At 38.9% G+C, this 19,758-nt stretch overlaps 1 long non-coding RNA gene and 1 other non-coding gene across 2 annotated transcripts; one reads left to right on the top strand and one right to left on the bottom strand.

Moving 5' to 3' along the window:
- Positions 1-7,406: 7,406 nt before the first annotated feature.
- Positions 7,407-10,314, bottom strand: LOC113465417. The gene is made up of 2 exons (XR_003390143.1): positions 10,268-10,314; positions 7,407-8,537 (listed from the first exon to the last, which is right to left on the bottom strand). It is a non-coding gene; the product is annotated as an uncharacterized LOC113465417 (long non-coding RNA).
- Positions 10,315-10,324: 10 nt separating this feature from the next.
- Trnak-cuu lies at positions 10,325-10,397 on the top strand. The gene has a single exon. It is a non-coding gene; the product is annotated as a tRNA-Lys (tRNA).
- Positions 10,398-19,758: the final 9,361 nt, after the last annotated feature.

The raw sequence follows: 19,758 nt of genomic DNA, 5'->3' as shown, positions 1-19,758 counted from the left end.
TTTTTTATCTCCTGCACTGGCGCACCATCCTGACCTCACCAAGAGGTTATAATTCTTCTGGTGATGGCCAAGTTGTTTATTGGTACTGTATTTCATATTATCAAAGCTACTCGCTGTAGGAACATGCAGCGTAAACGATACAATACAGGGTGTAACTGAAATTGGGGATAGTGTGTAGGTAATATCGGCAAATAAATAATATCGGTAATATCGGGGGGCACGGTTGGTCCAGTGGTAACGTGCTTGCTTGCCATGCAGAAGGTCCCGGGTTCGAATCCCACCATCGACAAAAATTTGTACTCGTTTTTCGATTGCAAATATTTCAACGGGTTACTTTCTGGTGTTCTCGTGTTGACCCAGCACCTAAATGGGAAGTATTGTGTCTCTTCTCATCTGATGAGAGGCATACTACGACACAGGCCACAAGCGTCTAATGTAGCAGTTGTTCCATTGCTATGGAATAAAAACGGCGGTGGAACACTCATCTTAAAAAAAAAAAAAAACGGGACAATAAGACCTACGTCATTACAATGACGGAGGCTATCAAACTTGCAAACTAGCGGTAGCACCTTGAATGCACCAAGCAACGCACCGTTGCGTGATCAATCGCGTAATATTGGTTTTTCCCGGACCCACTCAGGTTGGGTGAGGTTAACATCATAAGGCGGGTGGTTGTCAGAGAACACAGGGTGAAATTCCCATCACTACAAACCCTGGCAGTTATACAGCAAAAGTGCACCCCTTAAAAGAAGAAGAGAAAAAGAAGAAGAAGAAGAAGAAGAAGAGAAAAATGAATACAATAAAATTGGTCCGATTCTCCTTCAAATGACCTCATTGCTATCGTTTTCAGGCACGGAGAGGAATTTCAAGAAGTATCCGCCCAGTGAGATCACAGACTTCGGAGTAGGCTATGATTTCGACAGCGTGATGCATTACAGTAGGAAAGCCTTCTCCAAGAATGGAGATGACACGATAGTACCACACGTAAGTGTTAAAGTTCATTAACCTTCAGAAAAGGAGCCTTACGGGGCCCAGAAGACGAAAAAAGTTGTCTTCATTAATAAGGCGTAAACAACAATAACATGTAAAACAATATAGCTCATTTATTTATGCGTCTGTGGGAGAGACAAGCAAAAAATATTTGGTAATTATTCAGAAGAGACAACAATGAAAAAGAAAGCTAATTTGTGTTTAACCTGACTCTATAATAACACTGGTTACAGCTCATTTGTGACAGCTCCTTTTTGTAGCCACTTTTCCATTGATACTTCTGAACAAGTACCTACCTACCAAATATTTAGTAGGAAATGCTTTTATTTTAATGTGATTTCTCAATTTCTTTAGCCTTAAAATACTGTTTACCAAATGGTACCTATCTTAAGACTAAATAAATTGAGAAATCACATTGATCTCAGGTACCATTTGGTAAATGGTATCTTAGGGCAGAATAAATTGAGAAATCCTATTAATTTCAGATACCTACTTGCCATAAGCTTTGTGCAAAACAATACAGCTTTCATTTTATCTAATCTACCTCCTCAACAATTATGAAGCCAGTTTTTCAACTGCTAACTTTTGTGCCTTGATTTTAGGCTAAGTCCCTAAAAGAGCCAGAAGTAAAATAAAGTCTTAAGACTAAATAAATTGAGAAATCACATTGATCTCAGGTACCATTTGGTAAATGGTATCTTAGGGCAGAATAAATTGAGAAATCCCATTAATTTCAGATACCTACTTACCATAAGCTTTGTGCAAAACAATACAGCTTTCATTTTATCTAATCTACCTCCTCAACAATTATGAAGTCATTAATTTCAGATACCTACTTACCATAAGCTTTGTGCAAAACAATACAGCTTTCATTTTATCTAATCTACCTCCTCAACAATTATGACGCCAGTTTTTCAACTGCTAACTTTTGTGCCTTGATTTTAGGCTAAGTCCCTAAAAGAGCCAGAAGTAAAATAAAGATGGGTAGAAAAAAATCTTACTCTTTTCAATAAATCTTGTTATCTGTGATCCCGAGGCAAAGGCCATATCACCATCACTGATTACCCTCAGGACCAGACCTCTCTTCCGAGCTCTTAGAATTGCATCTCCCAGTGTTCTATTGGTGATTAGGTACAGGCAAATGTCTAGACTAGATTGAGCTGCATCAATGTAGGATACAATTTTCCTGTAAAACAGGACAGATAGTATATTTATTACCTTTTTTTTATTTCAGCAATCCTAAGTAGATTTGAAGACGCTTAACCCATTTTTTTAGGGCTGTTTGCCAAGTATAGGTACCTAATCTAGTCTTGCTGTTCTCGTGGAATTCAAGTCAGCTCATGTTTCCTTAATACAAGTCTAACTGAACCCCAAGTAAATGATGTCCCACAGTCATTCATCCAGTTTTTGCAGTTATACCCACCTGATTTTAGTTGCAGGACACGACGTCAAGGGACAGTCAGATTTCTCAACAACATGATCAGCACACCCTTCCACTCTGCCTTCGAAGAAAATTACATCACACAAATGTTCTTTAGTCTTCATGAGATAAACTTTTTTCAGCTTTTCCGTCAACACCGACAGTTCTGTAGCCACCCTCTTTTTCTGCACTTGTGATTCTTTCAGTTTTTGCTTGAGGTGACGGATTTGGTGATTTTTGTACAAGAGTAGTGAACACAGTAGGACTGATGTGGTTATTTTCCCATAGTTGTTGCTGACAAAGTCTACTGTCCATTCTGTAATTTTCATTTTTTTTGTTAGTTTGTGATGGCGCAAAATGTTCTATGGTCGATAATAATATTGTAATTTTTTGGTCAGGTCTTTATAAAGGTCTTCCCTTAGGCCAGCCACTTACTATCAGGGAGACCTGACAAGTATGGCTGAAAAGGTCTAAATGTCAGGTCTATGTGATACCTGATGAGCACACACACTATCAGGTAAACCATTGTTATTTGAATTGGTAAAAGGCAGAGCAGACTAAGTCCAAAAATCAAGTTTTCGAGTTATGTATATCAAGACTAGATTGAGCTGCATCAATGTAGGATACAATTTTCCTGTAAAACAGGACAGATAGTATATTTATTACCTTTTTTTTTATTTCAGTAATCCTAAGTAGATTTGAAGAAGCTTAACCCATTTTTTTAGGGCTGTTTGCCAAGTAGATACCTAATCTAGTCTAGGTAGGTACATAAGTAGGTGCTAGTACAAAAAAACCTTCTACTAGAAAAAGACTACTAGGGGGTTTAATCCACCTTGCTGTTCTTGTGGAATTAAAGTCAGCTCATGTTTCTTTAATACAAGTCTAACTGAACCCCAAGTAAATGATGTCCCACAGTCATTCATCCAGTTTTTCCAGTTGTACATTATACCCACCTGATTTTAGTTGCAGGACACGACGTCAAGGGACAGTCAAATTTCTCAACAACATGATCAGCACACCCTTCCACTCTGCCTTCAAAGAAAATTACATCACACAAATGTTCTTTAGTCTTCATGAGATAAACTTTTTTCAGCTTTTCCGTCAACACCGACAGTTCTGTAGCCACCCTCTTTTTCTGCACTTGTGATTCTTTCAGTTTTTGCTTGAGGTGACAGATTTGGTGATTTTTGTACAAGAGTAGTGAACACAATAGGGCTGATGTGGTTATTTTCCCATAGTTGTTGCTGACAAAGTCTATTGCCCATTCTGTAATCTTCATTTCATTTGTTAGTTTGTGATGGCGCAAAATGTTCTATGGTCAATGTAGTCTGAGTTGTCGGGTATTCATTTCTGATTCATGCATACAAAATCCATGGATTCATGCTACATTACTACATATGACACTTGGTAGTTTTACAGCTTTCTGTACTCATGACGGATTTGGTGATTTTTGTACAAGAGTAGTGAACACAACAGGGCTGATGTGGTTATTTTCCCATAGTTGTTGCTGACAAAGTCTACTGCCCATTCTGAAATCTTCATTTTATTTGTTAGTTTGTGATGGCGCAAAATGTTCTATGGTCAATGTAGTTTGAGTTGTCAGGTATTCTTTTCTGATTCATGCATACAAAATCCATGGATTCATGTTACATATGACACCTGGTAGTTTTACAGCTTTCTGTACTCATGAGTACATCATCACTAATACTAATCTCACAGTGTCCACAGATCAGATATTAGATATTAATCCTAAACCTAAATCGTTCGATCCACGTTCCGTTCCCGTTCCGCAGTAACCGCAGTTGGTAAGTTGGTTTGAGCCAGCCGTTCCGAGAACGAACATTATCCCATTAGGATAAAATCCGCCCCGGGCGGGACTCGAACCCGGGGCCTAGCGCTTAGAAGGCTAACTAAGCTAACTAGACTGGCTTAAAAAAAAATGTTCTGTTGTATTTAAATAAAAAGAGGTTTGATAGAGGGAAAGCTTATCTGTTTAGGATAAAGTGCGCCCCGGGTGGGAATCTAATGCCCTAGCGCTTACAAAAAAGGCTTGTTACCAGCTAGCTAACTAGGCTGGCTTTCTGAACGTTTGAATTATACCTAATTTATCAACAGAACGCTACTTAGCGGGTTCGATTGCTAGTTAGGTGCTCGTATTTATATTCGGTTACGTATATTACGGTTACCGTATATTATATACCGTACGTATATTATTACGGTTACCGACCTCAGTGGTGCAGTGGTTAACGCGTTGGACTTCGGATCTGGATGTTGGTGGTTTGAATCCAAGTCATGGAATTTATCTAGGTGTAATATTGTAATAACACTAATAACTAATAGTTATTAACTATGACAAGCATTTCAGTAAATAATGCTTGACATAATTAAAAATTACTTTATTATTATGATCGCTTGCAGGAAGTTGGCCGACATTGGCGCCGCGGTGGGCCACCAGTTTCGTCTCATAGGAGAGTGGGCCCACCTGGTCACCGTTCATTCTATAGCTGGGCCCGGCCCACTGCAGGAAATACAACGTATCAGCGATGAGTTAGGAGAGGACAGAGGAGTGTTCCTTATAGCCCAGCTGAGCTGCCAGGGGAATCTCATTGATGAAAAGTACACACAAGGTAAGCTAATCTTCAGCACACCATATTGAGTGAGATTGTCTTTGAGTGTCCTTATGCTATATCAATAGCAAAGGTTGAGTGTGAAGAACATCCACTCGGAAAATTTTGTTCAGCCAAAACCAGTTGGCTTCAAAGCGATCACTCTAGAGCTAAAGAAGTACCTGTGCAATAATCAAGTCCTGCCCAAGTGTGATAATGATGTGCAAGGTAGAATAACAAGATGTTTAAGGCCATTCACTATCCCCTAGGTCTACAATATCATGTTATATCTGAGAATGCTTGGAGACAATCCTTGAACAGTCTCCACATTCTCAGAGGCCGACCCCATCTGAACATGGGAAAAGGCGAAGAATAAGAAGAAGATTGAGTGAGGCATCAAAACAACGTCGCATCGTCCAGTCCCCCCCCAAGAGGTCTTACCGCCCCAAAATCCAAGAGAAGGAAGACAGGATAGGAGAAAGCCAGCCGTTCCGAGAGCAAAAATTACCTGCTTAGGATAGAGTTCGCCCCGGGCGGGAATCGAACCCGGGACTGAGCTCTTACAAGGCAAGTGCTTTACCTCCCAAGCTAACTACGCTGGCTAGAGATTTTTTTCCCTTTAGGCGCTTTAAATAGAGAGATTTTAGTTACTGACAAAGATCTTTAAATTTCATCAATATACCCCGCAACCCTCCCCTTTGCTGGGGTAAAGAGAATTTTCAGTCTTATTCGGGCAGGATAAACAAGGTATATTCTATTCTACATTCTATTATGTTGTGTTTTTTTGTGTTTCAGAAACTCTCAAGCTGGCCCAATCCTTCCCAGGCCTGATTGCAGGTCTGGTCTGTCAGGCCCCGTCTGTCCTGGCATCGAACCCGGGACTTCTCCAGCTCACACCCGGCATTCACCTCAACCAAACTGGGGACAACAAGGGCCAGCAATACAACGGACCCACGGATGTGATAACCCTTCGCGGGGCCGATTTGGGGGTCGTGGGGCGGGGTATTACCCAGGCCCCTGACCCCGTTGAGGCCGCTAGGCGCTACAAGGAGGTCATGTGGGAGGCGTACGAACAGCGGTTGAAGTAGAGAACCCCTAGGTGAAGCTAGGTGCCCGCTAGGCCCCTAGGTGCCCCCTGGGCCCCTTGGGTCTCAACGTCAGTGGGCATCAAAACACCTGTGTACCTTGACCTGAGGGGTATCATTTCATACCCAAAATTAATGGTAAGTACCTGTCTACTTCCTGGGATATGGGCCAAGATATAAAGAAGGTGCAGTCCATTCTGTGATATACTGAATTTCATAGACATCCAAAATCCAGTGGATTCTTTTAATGGATTTACCATGTGTAAAATTTTTTTTTTTTTTTTTTTTTTTTTTTTTTTTTTTTCTTAATCCCATAGGAAGGAAAGTACCTACTTGATGTACTTTTTCTTATCCTTGTGTCTTTTGGACCCTGTAGAATCTCTATCGATATGCAAATTGATCAATAGTTCTGTTAAAGTTCGATAATTGATAGCCAAGTCCACTATGTGGGTTTAGGGTTTAAGTTAAACTCATTAGAATAAGCAATCTGATTGGTTGATTTTAAAATTTAGATGAAAATTCAGCCAATCAGAAATAAGTTTGAATGGTAGTCCCAACCATACGTGTGGCAATTTCGTGGCAATAAAACAACCTCTCACTTTCTATCCTTCCCTCCTTCTTTCTCTCTCTCTCCTTCCGCCTCCCTCTCTCTCCTTCTTTTTCTCTCTCTCTCCTTCCGCCTCCCTCTCTCTCCTTCTTAACAACCTCTCACTTTCTATCCTTCCCTCCTTCTTTCTCTCTCTCTCCTTCCCCCCTCTCTCTCTCTCTCTCTCTCTCTCTCTTCTCAAAGATAATTATCTCTCCTTCTCGTGGTGTGAAAAAATCAAAACTAGTTCGAAGTGATTTATAAGTAACATATTTTATTTATTGAAATTATTGGAATTTAAATCGTAAATAAAATCACCGATGAAAAAATTGTTAAAATTTTCGACATCCTAGTGTGATGCAAAAGCAAAATACATAAATGAACCAAGTGTCAAATCAATCGGTCTAGTATTAGAGGCTCAAAAGAAAATTGCAAGATTTGACCAAAATACAACAGAGATCTCGAAAAACCATAAAAAAAAAAACTAGTGACCCAAAACACACCCTGAAAACCCCTGAAAATTCAGCTAAAATCCCATGTGAATCTACGTCTAAGGACAGATGTTAACATACGTGTTAAATTTGAAACTTTGGTAGCTATCCCTTTCACATTTTTACCTATGAAATATATAAGACCTTGTTTAGACTGCGCTAGTAAAGGGACTCTTCAGTCTCATTCTGGCAGGATAAACAAGGTATATTCTATTCTGTTTTTCCGCGGTCCTGAAAATTTCACGTTCTTTCTTAGGTAACCCATCTTTTTGTGATCACTCTCTGTGATACGTAACAAATACATTCCATGTCTTCTATAAAGTAAAATAGGTACTAATATAGATATAATGTTCTGCCCTTTGTGCAATTATTTTTAATTTAAATTTGTTTTTCGTTTTTATTTCCTCTTTAGGTGATTTTTCTTACCACCAAGGAACCAGAGTTAATAAATGTGGAAGTCTATGAAAGAAATTGATAGATGTTTAACTTCTCTTTTTAACTGCTTAGGGTCTCCAGTGACGGGGGGTTTTACCCACCATTCGGCGACAAGCTACCCTCCTACTCAAATTGACCTCATCCAGTCTGAGTGGAGCCGGTAACAGCCAGCAGCACGCGATTGCCCAAATGGTCACCCATCATTTTATAGACTTTTTCAAAGAGGACAAACCTTTGCGTTCTCTACCACCTAACCTTTTTATTAGATTAGAGGGTGATAATATGACCACCTGCCGATAATATCTACACCCAGTATGGTTTTCTCTCTTGGATTTTATAACGAGTAAGCAGGCAGTTCAAACTCTGAAATACTTATGGTGGATTTCACCAACGTTTTAATGGGAGATTTCACTAATGGGAGAATTTTCAATGATCCAAAAAAGAGTTTTTAATTATCCAAACAGGAGTTTTTAAAGACTCCTCCTATAGTGATTCACTAAAAACTCCTTTTTGGATTATTAAAAACTCCTGTTGGGATGATTAAAAATTCACTGTGGGGATGCATAATGAGGAGGCCCCTGCTGCTACTACAACAACATTCAAAATTCTCCCATTAGTGAAATCTCTCATTAAGTCATTGGTAAAATCCACCATTACCTATCCATTATAGAATCTAAAAGAGAAAGATGCACTGGATATAGATTTATTGGGGTGGTCATATTTACCACCTATCCTCTATTATTTTAGTATCAACTAAGTATTTACATGATTTTTTTTTTTTTTTTCTCAGACTAAAGACTATTGAATTGAAATAATTTTAAGACCTTAAGGATACAACTGTTTGACACTCTGGATTCGGTTGGAACCAAATCAGTTGAGTCCGGAGGGATTCACGTTACTCAGATCCAGTTTTCGAGCTTGACTCTGAAATCAGAAGAAATAAAGATACTGAAATAACGAAGTACCAGCCTCACTCATGAACCCAGGCCTTATGCATCTTTAGGGGTTATATTGAACCCCTTTCTTTTTATCAAGGGGACTCATTTCTCCCTTTTATGGAATCTTCGATTTCAGTGAGATTTTCATAGTTTGACAAGTCAAGTCAACATTTCATTACAAAATAAGCCTTTTTGTTGCCCTTTTTAAACCAGACATAGATAATTTTAGCTCTTGACCTTCTGCTCCTTCAAACATTTTTTTCCCCAATTCTCATTTTCCAGACTCCAGAATCGTGACTCCGTTCGAAACCCGCAAGGCCGACGTCAAGTGTCGAATCTCATCCACACTTCTCGACATAATGGTCAAGAAGAAATCCAACTTGTGTGTCGCTCTGGACGTGACGCAAGCTAAAGATCTACTGACGCTAACTAGGCAGCTGGGACCGCACATTGCTGTGCTCAAAACTCACTCGGATGCTGTGAGGGATTTCAGTGAGGAAGTACAAAAGGAACTGACGGCGCTGGCCAAACAGCATGAGTTTCTTCGTTCTCGGAACGGCTGGTTTTCTCCTATCCTGTCTTCCTTCTCTCTTCGATTTCGGGACGATAAGACCTTAGCAGTTACAGTTCCATCTGCCAAACCTCTTAAAAAAAAAGAAGTGATTTCCAACTTTAAAAAAATCGATAAAGCAAACTGGAACAACGGAGGTATTTATCGTTCCAAAGTCCAAGAAATAGAATGAGGACAGGATAGGAGAAAACCAGCCGTTCCGAGAACGACCCTAATCTGTTTAGGATAAAGTTCACCCCGGGTGGGATTTGAACCCGCGACCTAGCGCTTCCAAGGCAGACGCACTCCAAGCTAACTGGCTTAATTTGGAATCAAAAGGGAGATTCTTTCAGAATGAAGATCCACCTACTGGCAAGGAGGTACATATGTAGGTCGTACCTTCAAGCTATACCTTTTTGTAAAAAAGCATAAAAAAACGTATGAAAATTAAACTGAACAAGGTTCAAAAGAATTCGCTTACATTAAGTTAATAGGTTGGTACGTACCTAATACGTTTTTCTCTAAAAAAAGTAAAAATCCAGGGGCTAAATACATTATTTTGAAAGCCGTTGGATTATAAATTTCGGCGATTTTTGTTTATGGGGGTTTTTTTATCATTTCATAACAAAACAGGTAGTCTTCATTCCACGAGGCATTTGTACGGAGACTACAGAGTGCTATACAAATTTGTACGTCCGACAGGGAAAATAACATCTTTGATAAAAATATATCCTGTTGTCATCCTATACAGCCAGCCTAGTTAGCTCGGCAGATAGCGTTCCGCGGGTTTGATTCCTGCAAAGGGCAAACTATCCTGAACAGGAGATTTCTTCTGGGAGCATCTCCTATCCTGTCCTCCTCTCGTCGATTTTAGGACGATAAGACGTCGTTGTTCCAGTATTGTGTCTCTTCTCGCTCATCTGATGAGAGGCATACTACGGGATGGGCATGCTACGACACAAGACTATACAAGTCTAATGTAGCAGTTGTTTCATTGCTTTTTTCCCCAATAAATCTGCTTCACCACAAAAATAATTAATGATTTTTTTATAGATGAGTGTTCCACCGCCGCGCCGTTCCACTTCGTAGCAATGAAACAACTGCTATATTAGATGCATATGGTCTGTGTCGTAGTATGCCTCTCATCAGAAGATTTGATCTCTTACCAGCAGTTTATACAGACGGGGAGATTGCTCCATCACAATAACCGGCTGATTTAACAAGCCCGGCTAGCTCAGTCGGTAGAGCACGAGACTCTTAATCTCGGGGTCGTGGGTTCGAGCCCCACGTTGGGCGAAATATTTTTGAAACTTAAAGCTTGAACCTTGGGCCGGGCCGGGGCCGGAAGCTTGGGCCATTTTCCCCTTTATTAAGACCATATGGAGGGAAATTAAATTTAATTTTAATTGATTAAGATTAATTGATTTAATTTTATTTGATTAAGCTTGTTCCACATGTTGTCACCTTTGTTGAGAATCCTGGTATTCCTGTTTTGTGTTCCAGTATTTTATCTAGTGGGAGCTTAAATTATATTCCATCTAATTGGCATCAAATTTCTTCCAATGTTTCTGAGCTTAATAAAGGCGAATTTTTCTCTGCACGTACTATGTTGTGTTGTTTTCAATTAGCTTCAGCAGAAACCTTGTTTTCTTCTCCTTTTCCCGACTAAATTTTTTAAAAGAATTGAGATTTCTCGTTCTTATCGTGGTAGTTAGGTAAGTGGGTAGGTATGTAAGTATAATATTATATACCTATCCTAGGCCACCTTTTAATTTTTTAGGCCACCCTTTTAATTTTTTTACAGTTCAACCTGGGAAGCTGAAATTTTGCATACAGCCCTTGATTATGATACAGCCCTTGATTATGAATGTGAATCACTAGTGGGACTTATTTGAAGCACAAATCACTAATCGATATCAATTTCCCATTTTTGGTGCTTCCTCTCTTGGCGGGAGAACATGGAAAAATGAAAATTTGAATAGGCCATAACTTCGGCCCTGGTTGTCGGATCGAGCTCAAACTTGTACCAAAGTACTACGTTCTTCAAGATCTATGTTATGATGTATCACAAGTAGGGGGTTCTCATTTAAGGTTTTAAAGGTGGCCTCTCTAAGGGCCGCCCCTGGGGGGCCCTTCAAAATTTTGAGTACCTCCCAAAATTCTTTATCATAATCAAGGGCTATATGCAAAATTTTAGCTTCCCAGATTGAACAGTAAAAAAATTAAAAGGGTGGCCTGGGACTTTATGAACAGACTGTATGTAGGTACCTACTCGTAACTTGGGCCTTTTTATTGGTATTATTTAATTTTTATTGTTAAAAAGTCCCTGTGGCAACATGAATATATAGGTACAAGTAAAAGATAGGCTTTATTAATCTTTAAACAAATAACTTGATTTATTTTAGAAACTAACACATAAAAAAAGTTCTTTCAGGTAGATAATTTCTACGTGTACCTACGTACCAAGCCTATATTTTCCTTTTACCTATCTATCTTGCCTTTTTTGTCGAGTAATTTATTTTTTGGATTATCAAACCTAACAAAACCCTCGCACAAGAATTCCCGTATCGCCAGAGCACTGTTATCAGGGTACATAACTGCGGTTTAATGGGAAATAAAACATTTTATTGTACGATAAAAAATAATAATCCAAAGAATAAAACCATATTAATCCTCAATAATATACCACCTTTGAAAAAAGTACTTTGGCATTGTTTCACTCGTATATATTTATTTTTTATAATCTTGCTCCTTAATAGTGAATATAACTCCGTATTAAATTTTAGCAATTTCTTGGCTCAAATGTTGTAGTAAAGTTAGAATTATACCTTATTATTACGGCCACTATAGGATTGATAAGCTCCTTTACTTCCGCAGATTGAAAAAGGTCTTATAATAATGTTTAATTGCTACTGGTTCACTCACAAAGCTCTATTTTATTATGTGGTCAGAGAAGGAGGACTTTGACACTTCACTTGTTATCAGAAAATAAATTCTCACTTGACCACACGCCCAATTACATAATTATTGTTGTCTTTTACTTTTGTACGTATATACGTATATCATGTTGCTGCCAAAGCTCAAAATCTTATCAATAATTACCATTACCACACTATTTCGGGAATTCACATTTACCATCTATAACAAAGTAACATTTTATAATTCGAAAAGATAAGTACGGTAAAGACTAAGAGAAGCAAATGGTAAAAGAGAAAAAATAAGTATAAGTGAAATGGTTGGAATCCAAAAAAAAGTCTGTTTTACAAGCATATTATTATGATATTACATCGATACAAACAATTTCTATCTCATTTCTCCATTTTTCTCCTGCTCTTTTCCCTCTTACCTCTCCCACTTTAATATCCCTCACACTTTCTCCTCTATTGACAGCAAGAGCGTCAAAATATTTTGAACATCTTATTGAAGAGGGATTTTATATGGAATATTCCTACCAAATACATCTTTTTTACTTTCCTTATCCTATACCTACCTATAGGAAGGAAAGTAATGTAATCGGGTCAAATTTTCGATGGTCAGTTTTTAGTGCCAAAACACGTTTTGAGGTCCCTAGAGCCTGAATCCAAAGTTTCAGCCATTGGTCCGTGTGTATGTGTGTGTGTCTGTCTGTAAACAAAATATCTCGAGAAGGGTAAGAGCTAGAGACTTGAAATTTGGTATATAGCTGTCAAATGTGACAAGGATGCAACACAAAACATTTGGTTGAGATGGTTGCTGCACTTGGCGGTATTTTGACCGCTTTTTGGCGGTTTTCTACCGTTTTTTGGCGGTTTTCAGCTTTATGTTAGAGGTATTGTAAAAGTTAGGGTAAAAGAACACTCAAATAAGCATCATTCAATAGGATAAGGAAAGTCGTGTGATATTCACACCAGATTTTTTTCTGGGTTAGGAATGGGAAAAAGAGGGATATACTCATAATATGTTTACAAATGTTGCGAATTTGAATTGGAGGGAGGATAGACCGGTTGAAAAAAAACATGCCTTTTCCACAAGTTTGGCCATGCCTCGGGATGAACTAGCGGGATTCCGGAGCGAAGCGACGGAATTCAGCTAGTACCTAATAAAGCTACTATAAAATATAAAGCTTTATTAGGAAAGGTTAGGTACTATTAGAAAGGCGATGCTATCTAAAATCTGAGTTCAATTTCCGGAGGGGTCGAATAAATATTTTCAGCTCTAGACTCGGATTTCAGGTTGCACTCGGTCTCAAGAGGACAATTGAGTAGGTGCGCATGTTAAAACAATAATCGATGACTGATTAGAAGAAAGCATAGAGCTAATCACTTAATGAAATACATCACATACCTATTTAAAATTGTTAGCATAAAAATCGCAAATTGGAATGTTTTAGTGAGATAGGTACGAGGGAGTTTTTACTTTCCATAGGCGGGAGAATTGAGTACGCACAAGAGAAAAGGGGCTTTTCATTAATTTTTATTTTTTACCGGAAAAATTGTCCATGAGCTAACGCGAAACATTAGAATTCAATTTTTCAATTTGTTTTTTTCTATAGGTATTTTAATGGTTAATTTCCGGACATCATCAGTTATTAACGGGGGAGAGAGATTAATGAAATAATTCAAATAATGTACAACATGTGCCGGCAGTATGGACCTATCTATGTAATCGTATATCGAACAGTTCCCGAGAATTCCAAGGTACTTTTTTTACATACCTACTATTCTACCCTCAAAAATTGGGGCCTATAATAATGAATAGTAATATGACTCATATGGGTAAAATGCTAGGTATTTATTTTTTGTATTTTTTCAAATTTTTACTAAGAAAATAAAAATCTTAAACAAAGTATCTCTCCCTACGAGTATTGTATTGAACAAAGTATTCAAACTAGGTACTCCAGTTTCTTTGTAGACCTTGATTCTTTGATAATAAATAATTATGACCCTATTATGTTGCTATAACATGTTATGTTGTGTAGTGCGAATGATGACGTCACATGTTATCCCCTCAGGTAGGTAAACGATGCGATGTTAAAGAACCGGTATATTCATAATCGTTGTTGCTTAACATTTCTATAACTAATTTTACCCTCCTCGAATTCTCTAAGCAAGAACAAGGAAGGGGTGATTAGAACAAGACAAGGGAACAAGAAGAATACTTATTAGCTCATTACAATTTTTTTCTTCTTCTACAACTTGTGTAACGATTTATTCACTGTAAATTTTTAATCTAATTGGTTATAAAAAACTTAAATTTCGAAAATAAAAATGGTTTTTAGATACTTCATTTAATACCGTTCATGATATAAGCGTAAATGATAGCAAAAATCCCTTGTCATATTGTTAGAAACAGTAAGTAAGGATTGAGGGGAATAAGGCGAGAATAATAATAAAATCATTAGAATTTAACAGCCCTAGTTGAAATGTACGATATGCTTACCATGCATGAATTCAAACAGCTTGTTGACCACTGTTTTGAGGAACTTCCAATGTGCTCGAAGAAACCTTGGGTACTGTCCCACCACATACATAATGTTTGATGCAATGATCGCCTTGTTGTCTTTGCCTTTCTTCTGTTCACAAAGTCCGAGGAGATCTTTGATCACTGTCACCAGAAATCTTTTCTCATCTTCTTCATGCATAGCACCTGAGATGCTACCTATTGCCCAGCACAGCTGAAATTCATTCACAATACAAGGTTCAAGTTAGGTGGTGTTCGTTTTGAGAATTGACCCTAGCAAATTCTCAAAGAAAAATAAATCTCAATTCAATAAAACCATGTCATAAGAATTAGATTTTCTCAGATAGGTAGGTATAATCGAATTTTCTCACAACTGAATACTTATAAATGGGTAAAATGGTCTTTCTTATGAAAATATTGAGAATTTGTTCTAAAAAGTTTTGTTGGAGTGTCTATTGTTCAACAAAATAGACGAGTTTTTAAAACCTTCGCAATACTTTGCTGCTCAAAGGTTTGGAATGGAGTAGGTACATACCGTGTTGAGATTTTTCCAGGACCACTCTGTGCCATTGACTTGCTGCTGTAACTTCTGTGTCATCACTTGCTCCGTGTCTGTATAGTTGAGATGCGTCAGATACACCAATGTCTCTCGCATGTTCTTATACAGGTTGATGCTGTCTGTGTCTTTCATGAACTCTCGCACTACTTCACCGTTCTCATTCTCCACAACCAGCACTTCCTCTGGTTTAGCCATACGAGATACCATGATGTAACGAATCTGAGGCGAGAAATTCAGGAAAATTATTCAATACAACCTGTCAAGGTGGCGTAGTGGTCAAGACGCTCGCCTGGTAAACAGGAGGGCGTGGATTCGGTTCAGACTGTACAAGTAAAGAAAGGTGCCTTCTGATTGGTTCAAAGGTTATCCTACCAGTGGGGTCGAAGGTATAGTCCTCATTCAACTGTACTCTACGCTCTGATGCCTGACACCTACTGGAACCTGTTCAAACATAAAGTAGATAACTATGATTCTTACCTTGGTCAACACAGGAGCATAGAACTGTCTGCGAGCAACAGCTTCATCCATTGTGTGGGATTTATTATTCGGCAAATCCATGATGGGCAATCCAGATGCTGAAGACATATATGGAGACTCGCGATACAAGTCTGATGAGAGGGCATTCCAATATTCCAAACAAATCTTGAATATTTCTACTTCATCCACTTCTGAGATCAAGACGAGGTAATGCAATGCCTGAGGAGAGAAAATGCAATGCATGTACTTGTACATCATTCCAAACATGTCATTACTTTCTGGTGTTCTCATGTTGACCCAGCACCTAAATGGGAAGTATTGTGTCTCTCCTTGCCAATCTGATGAGGGACATACTACAGGATGGGCATGCTACAAGACAGACCACACGTGTCTAATGTAGCAGTTGATCATTGTTACGAAATACAAACTGTGGTGAACCACTCATCTTTTTGGGGGGAATGAAAAAAAAAAGTTTAAAATGTAAAACTTCAAGTTGTAAATACCCCACAAAAACACAAATGTGAAAAAAAAAAGCCAAGTTCCTATCCAAAAATATCGGCCCTTATAAGTGGTGAGATCAGAAAATTAAGGCCAAGTCTGCATTCCCAATTTTTCGTGTCTGCTGAAAATGCTGGATCTCAATTCTCTTCTTCTTCTTCTTTACCTTTTCCCACTCAAGTGGGGTCGGCATTTTTAGTCAACAATTTCCAGGAACCTCGGTTGTGAACTTCATTACCCCTTAACCCCTTCTCGCTCAAATCTTTATTTATACAGTGTTCCCATCTTTTCTTTGGTCTTCCTCTTGCTCTGCGTCCTTCAACCTCCATTCGGCTCACTCTCTTTCCCACATAATCTTCATCCCTTCTCATCACATGGCCATACCACTGTAGTCTTCTTTCCTGAATCTTCTTTGTTACTTCCGTCACCTTGATCTTATCTCTAATCACTTCATTTCTTATCCTGTCCATCCTTGTCACTCCGCAACTCCACCTTAGCATTCTCATTTCAGCAACTTCAAGCCTTTTTTCATGAACCTTCTTTAAAGCCCAGGTCTCAGCTCCATACATCATGGCGGGTCTGACAACAGTCTTGTGGATCTTTCCTTTCATTTTAACACTCATCCTTCTATCACACAGTACGCCTGACATCTTCCTCCAGTTCATCCAGGCAGCGTTTATACGGTGGGCTATTTCACAGTCTAATTCCCCTTTACAATCAATGGTAGAACCCAAGTATTTAAACTTATCCACTTTGTTCAGATCGACTCCATCTAGGCTTATTGTGTCTCCATTCTCCATTCCAAAGTTTAACTGCACAGTCTTTGTTCTATTTATCTTGAGACCCTTTTCTTCCAATGCAATTCTCCAGCTTTCCAGTTCCCTTTCGATGTCAGCAGCACTTTCTCCACACAACACCACATCGTCAGCAAACAGCATGCACCAAGGAGCTTCTCTCCTTACACCATCTGTCAATACTTCCATTATCACATCAAACAGGTAGGGACTGAGAGCTGATCCTTGATGCAGACCAACTTTCACTGGAATGTGCTCTGTGAGACCTGCAGTGCTCTTGATTTGAGTCGTAGCCTTATCATACATATCTTGAATGATTCGCACATACTTTTCCGGTGTTCCAGCAATCCTTAAACAGCGCCAGATCTCATCTCGAGGCACCCGGTCGTAGGCTTTCTCAAGATCGATGAAGACGAAGTACAAGGCTTTCTCTTTTTCCACATGTTTTTCCAACAATTGTCTAATGGCAAAGATCGCATCCATAGTACTTCTACCTGGCATAAATCCAAACTGGCCATCAGATATACAAGTCTCCTTCCTTAACCGCTTGTCAATAATTCTTTCATACAACTTCATTGTATGGGACATAAGTTTAATGCCTCTATAGTTGCCGCAGTCTTGGATATCGCCCTTCTCCTTGTAGATAGGTACTATGGTGCTCTTACGCCAATCGTCCGGTATTCTTTCTTCCTCAAGCACTTGATTCAGCAAAGGCAACAGCAAATCCAAACCGTCAGCTCCAAGACTTTTCCATACTTCAATCGGAATATTGTCAGGACCCGTTGCTTTACCGTTCTTCATCGCTTTCAAAGCTTCCCACACTTCAGACTTGTCTACATCCCTGATAACTCCTTGATTTGGTAGACTTTCTTCGGTAGGTAGTCTCGGGTTCTCTTCATTAAGTAAGTTATTAAAATATTCTTTCCATCTGCTCTTGATATCTTCTTCGCCTTTCAGTACCACTCCTTCTTTGTTCTTAATTTGCATGATGTGTGTAAAGTCTTTGCTTGCTTTATCCCTTTCTTTGGCCAGTCTGTATAGGTTCTTTTCTCCTTCAGGTGTTTCCAATTTCTCGTAAAGCTCGGATAGATACTTAGCTTTGGCTTGTGCAACAGCTTTCTTTGCTTCCTTTTTCGCTTTTCTATATGCTTCCTTATCTTCAGGTTTGTTGGATTTGTCCCACTTTTTCTTTGTATCTTTCTTTTCCTTTATGTACTTCTTTACCTCCTCATTCCACCACCAAGTTTCTTTATCTTTGGGTCCTCCCTTCCCGGATGTTTTCCCAAGCACATTTTCACCCACTTCTAGAATCGCTTCTCTGTAGTTTGACCACAAATCCTGGTGATGATTTGATCTAACATTCTGCACGACATGCCGTCTGAATTCCATTTTTAGGAAAGGATCTTTTAATTTCCACCATTTGATTTTGGGAGAGGTGCTTTTATTTACTTTCTTTTTCGTCATCATGAAGGCAGAATCAATGACTAACAATCTGTGCTGAGTTGCGACTGACTCTCCGTTAATTACTTTGCAGTTTTAAACTTCTTTAAAGTGCTGCCTTCTACATAGAATAAAATCTATTTGACTCACTCTGTCCCCGCTTTTGTAGGTTATCAGATGTCTCTCCTCTTTTTTAAAGAATGTGTTGAGGATTGCCATATCTGTGGCTAAAGCAAAGTCAGTGATTCTGTCTCCTTCTTCATTTTGATTTCCCACCCCCCAAATTCCTCTAATTCTTTGCGTTACTTCTGTGTTTCCTTTTCCTATATGTCCATTCAAGTCTCCAGCAAGAAATATTCTTTCATCATCCGGTATTTTCGATATTTCTTCTTCCACTTCTCTCCAGAAAGCATCCTTTTCATCATCCTCACAGCCAACCTGTGGTGCATATGTACTCAGGATATTTAGTTCTAACTCGTCCAGTTGTAATTTCATGCTCATAACTCGATCACTCTTCCTGCTGATATTAGTAACTTTCGTCTTCATTTCATTATCCAAGATGATGCCGACTCCATTTCTTCCACTGTCCTTATTTCCACTGTAAAATAGTTTGTAGCCATCACCAAGTTCTTTAGCTTTATTTCCCTTCCATCTGGTTTCTTGTACAGTTAGGATTTGTATTCTTCTTCTAGCCATGAGGTCTGCAACTTCTCTTCCTCTTCCAGTCATAGATCCCACATTCAGTGTACCAATTCTTACATTCCTTTTGACTAGCTTCTTTAGCCGGTCCCGTCTCTGAACCGGTAGCCCTTGCCCATTTGTCACAGCTGTCAGGCGAGGCATCTGCGCGTCGCAAGGGTACGCCCTGATAGTATTATCAAAGTCGAGTACAGTTTCCGAGGCCTTCTCTGGACTTTGTTGGACTATCATTTTGGTGTTTCGGACATACTTTTTACTGGATTGGGATGCCTTTCCTGACAATCAAACCCTCACTATTTATTCGGGCTTGGGACCGGCTGTTGAATATGCTGGATTGCACACCCCTCAGGCTAGTTTGGATCTCAATTCCTTTAACCTTCTCTTAATTTCAACTTGGCAATGTTTTTCCTTCTCAAATTAATACCTAAATACGGTACCTATTATTACCATGAAAATAAAAGGAAAACATTGTCAAGTTGAAATTGAGAGAAGGTTGAAGGACTTGAGATCCAGCATTTTCAGCAGACACGAAAAATTGGGAATGCAGACTTGGCCTTAATTTTCTGATCTCACCACTTTCAAGGGCCGACATTTTTGGATAGGAACTTGGCCTTTTTTTTCACATTTGTATTTTTGTGGGGGATCTCACTCCTTTTTTCTAAGTGTGTATTTACACATCATTAGTAGGTACAGATCTCCTTATTACCTAGCTATTTGCGAGCTTTTGAAAATTTTCCGTGAGTTGTTGTTG

Source organism: Diaphorina citri, unplaced genomic scaffold (genome assembly GCF_000475195.1).
Source record: "Diaphorina citri unplaced genomic scaffold, Diaci psyllid genome assembly version 1.1 scaffold103, whole genome shotgun sequence".
Classification (NCBI taxonomy): domain Eukaryota; kingdom Metazoa; phylum Arthropoda; class Insecta; order Hemiptera; family Psyllidae; genus Diaphorina; species Diaphorina citri.
Note: the sequence above shows the minus strand (reverse complement) of the source record. Positions and strands in the feature narration are given on the sequence as shown.